This window comes from Euprymna scolopes, chromosome 15 (assembly GCF_053919585.1).
Source record: "Euprymna scolopes isolate OS-2025 chromosome 15, ASM5391958v1, whole genome shotgun sequence".
Classification (NCBI taxonomy): domain Eukaryota; kingdom Metazoa; phylum Mollusca; class Cephalopoda; order Sepiida; family Sepiolidae; genus Euprymna; species Euprymna scolopes.
In genome coordinates, this window is record NC_136496.1 from 80,482,578 (window position 1) to 80,487,154 (window position 4,577).

The following is a 4,577-nucleotide window of genomic DNA, read 5'->3' on the forward strand; positions in this document are numbered from 1 at the left end:
CTGTGGAACTCTGTTCCGTCTGCCTGCTTCCTACCTGACTACAACTTGGATGTGTTCAAGTCCAATGTTAACAAATTCCCAATGAACCGCCCCCTTAAGTAAACACTTCATCAAATCTCCACACTAACGTAATGTACTTGCAATAACCCTTATCCCTGAATGGCTTCCGGGCCTTGATAAGTGGTGACCACTGTGTAAAAAAAAAAAAAAAAAAAATAGTCCCTCTGTCCTGGACAGGGTCCAAAAGAGAGTCGCCAACCTAATAGGTCCTGAATTGTCATCTAAACTTCAGCCCTTGTTCCACCAATGAAATGTTGCATCCCTCTGCCTGTTTTATAAGTATTTTAATGGTGGATGCTCTGGCGGACTACAAGCACTTGTACCCCTGTTGTATTGTGTTTCGTATGGATACGAAACTTCCCAATAGCACTCTCCATGACGAAACGCTAGCTCTGTATACTACTCCAGTAGTGTCCGCCATGTTACTTTATAGTGTTGACGTCGGACCCGACGTATCATTCTTTTGTGCTAATAAAAACCTTATTTAAAGGGTATACAGTATTTGTTTTACTTACAACAACCCCCTCGACGAAAATACCCCCCAACAAACCCGACAAGCAGGAAAGTCCCATCCCTACACAGTTGAGATCCCTAAATGTAAGAAAGCCTTTTACTCTAATAGCTTCTTCCCCAGAATGGCAGGACTTTGGCATTCTCTTCCGGTTTCCTGCTTCCCCAAATGTACTGACAAGTTCAAGTGTAATGTGAACAGACATCTTGCTGCTAAACTCCCTACATAGTACCCCTGGAACTTAGGTCCCTGATAGTAGCCCCCTACATCAAAGTGGTAATATGCCTTGTTTGGGGTGAAAATGTAATAAAAAAAAAAATTAAAAAATTATAACATTCTACTAAACTGAACACCTACTTACGTGACCGGTGAACATTCCCGTCTAAAAAAGGGGTTACGAAGGAAACTTTCTTAACCCCACTTTCACCCTCTTAACCTTCACCCTCACTGCTATGGCAAATGCTCGTCTGAGCTCCAATCTCTGGTTCTCCATCGCCAATCTTTTATGAAAAACACCCATCTAGCTGAAACCACAGTCAATAATTTCCCCCACTCTTTAGCTGTGCCTAAATCAAAATGTAGATTCCATGAACAAAGCTTCTTTCCTAGAACAGCACGCCTGTGGAACTCTGTTCCATTTGCCTGCTTCCCAGCTGACTACAACTTGGTTGTCTTCAAGTCCAACATAAACAAATTCTTGATGAACCGCCCTCTTAAGTAATACAATCTACCAAATTTCCACTACTAACGATTACTACAATATTATCCCATTGATTACTATTCATTTTTTTTTTTTACATAGGCATCACCACATTATCAAGGCCAAGAGACCACTCAAGGATAAGGGTTAAAGAGTGTACAGTAGAAATTGGACAATATAGTAATCATTAGTAATGAAAATTTGGTAAATTTGATAACTTATATGGAACGGCTCATCAAGAACTTATTTACGTTAGACTTGAAGACAACCATATTGTAGTCAGCCGGAAAGCAGGAAAACGGAAGACAATTCCACAGGCGTGCAGTTCTAAGAAAGAAGCTTTGTTCATGGAATCTACGTTTAGGTAACCCTTATCCTCGAGTGGCCTCCGGGCCTTGATAAGAGGTGACTCCTATGTAAAAAAAAAAAAAAAAAAAACCTTCCTTTCCCTCTCACCTATCTTATTTACTTAGTTCAACCAATCGTCTCGTTTGAAAGAATCACAACTATAAGAAATTGTGAAAAAAAAGAAAAAGAAAAAAAAAAATCATTTTTAAAAATTTGCTAAAATATTGAAATGGCCACTCCAAGAATGGAGCGTTTGCAAAATTTTATGGAAAATAATGTGTTACATTAAGTACAAAGAAAACTTCTTTTGGCGATATTTTTTTTTATCTCATGTTCAGGAGAAATATCCCATGTAAACGTTTTTGTTTTCTTTGTTGAATTCTTTGAATCATTTGGTTTTCTTTAATAAATTATTTCTCGCCTTCGATAACGATTATTTGTTGTGCATTTCAAAAACTACTAGTCTGCCCTGAATATTAATGTCATATTGGTAATGTTCTATTTTAGCGTCGGAAAAATGTATGACTATAATAATTTAAAATAACGCTGTATTTAAACAAAGTTAATTTAAACTAAACTGAAATATTATTTGTAGCAAATGCTAAAAGTTAGACCCGTTAAATTGTCAGATATTTTTACTCATAACCTAAAAACAACAACGTGTTTTTGTATTTTTATATATATACAATTAAACTTTGTATTCAATTCTTTTGTTTGGATCGAATATTTTTGGAAATTTTTTTCCAATGCTAAAATAAGACATTACTGTGATATTGATTTTCAGCCTACTCGAAAACCTTTAAAAGTTGTCGTCGAGTTGGAAAGAAAGTAAAAAATTTACCCTAATCTCTTTTTTAGACAGGAATATTCACCAGTCACATGAGAGAATGGTTACAAAGTGGGTATTTAATTTAGTAGAACGTTATAATTGAAAACTGATCTCTGACGATAAAAGTCATGGAAATACTTTTTTCAAAATTTTTTGTTTTAATCTGGAAGTTAAGTTTGTAATCGATAAGATTAACGTGCAAGAAGAAAAGAAAAAGTGGGATTTAGAGATGGGGCGATGTCCACTGATAAACTTTTTGATATTATTGTAGATAAACACTCATCCATTCAATCCCTTTTCGATTTGCTCATTGTAGGCAATTACATGTGGAAACAACTAAAAAATTAAAAATTAAAAGACAAAAAAACAAAAAAACTTGAAAGTCAAAAAGGCAATTATTTTAGAATTTAAAGCGAGGGATCAGTTTCCCATATAAATCTAGTATAAAATGATCCCACATTTTCAGGCTATTCTAGCGTTTTAAGTTAGTTAACTAATTTTGTTATGGGAGATAAATCCTGTGTTTTTGTTGGAAGAGATGGTGTCTATATTTTTAGGCAATTATGTATGGTTTTACAAATGGTTTTGGAAGGAGGGCTTTGTCTCTCAAATTTAGTGTTAAGGGAGCAGTTATTTAACAAAACCTACTGCTCTTGGGACAACTCCCATGGTAAATAAATAATTATTTTTAAATTGGTCAATTGTCATAAGCTAGAATAGCTCAGAAATTGGGTATAATTTTACATTAAATTTACATGCAAGACTGACCCTAGTCTAAATTCTAAAATAATTGGACTGCTGCATAATTTTTTGAAATATAAATCAGTGTCCCAGAAATAGGTAAAAAAAAAAATAAAAATCAAATATCAGAGTTATCTCCCTTGATCCCAACAAGATTTTTTAAATATTCATAGCTTAACGTCCCAAGTAGGGAAGATGATAATTTGGGACAAGTCATGAGACAGGGAAAAACTAAAACAGCTAGATCTGTGTGATTAGAGTGAGGGAACCAGACAAAATGATGAGTATTAAAATCACCAAAAAAAAAAAGCTTCATGGATAAAGTTGCAAGGAATTATTAATACTTTTGATACAGAGGAGTCATCGTCAGAAGAGGAACAGAACCAGAACATATAGGAAGTAAAGTGCAGCAAAGAGAGCCTTAAGTGGAGAAAATGACACTCGTGAGATTCAAGATTGAGGACACATGAAATGGGGAAGATCCTTGCAAAGAAAAAAAAGCAAGACAATTTAAACGCTTGGAAGAGTTTGAGCAGACAAGAAACAAATAACCATCCACACGTAAATCGTTCTTATCGATAGAAGCATCTAGATTAGTTTCACAAAGAGTAAGGATATAGGAAGATTTACCAAAGGAAAAAAAAACTGAACATCGGAAAAGTTTATCAAAAACCTCTGATGTTAGTATAGGAAATTAAAGGGGCTCCTTCAGTCTTTGACAAATTATGGATACCCACGATGGGGTGCCTGCGCACAAAATTTTTCGTGGCAGAAGGTGCGCAATCTCCAACCACACCCCTCCTGAGTCGACATTGTTAAATACCAATGGCAAGTGAAGTGTATGTTCAGGACGACTGGAAACAAATGCTGAGAGAAGCGGAGATCACATACAGCACCTAGAATTCCCAAATGGTCACCCATCTGGTACTAACCAGGCTCAACATTGCTTAACTTTGGTGATCTGACGAGAACCGGTGTGTCAACGCGATTATGCCACATGTATTATAGGAATATATATATATATATATATATATATATATATATATATATATATATATATATATATATATATATATATATATATATATATATATATATATATATATATATATATATATATATATATATATATATATATATATATATATATATATATATATATATATATATATATATATGAGGGTCATTCCAAAAGTAAAGACTCCTATTTTTTAGCTCAAAAAGTTGAAGAGCTACAAAGATGGGAGTCGTACCATTAAAACAAGCAACCTTTTATTTGCCCCAGAATTTATTTTTCTACATAGTCACAACCATTCTTTATGTACTTTTGCCAAGAATTTAATGACGCATCTCTGCTTCTGACATACACTCATGACAGAGGTTGCCTT

At 34.4% G+C, this 4,577-nt stretch overlaps 1 pseudogene; it reads right to left on the minus strand.

The window, feature by feature from the left end:
* Positions 1–4,073: 4,073 nt before the first annotated feature.
* On the minus strand, positions 4,074–4,190 carry LOC145294490 (5S ribosomal RNA; annotated as a pseudogene).
* Positions 4,191–4,577: the final 387 nt, after the last annotated feature.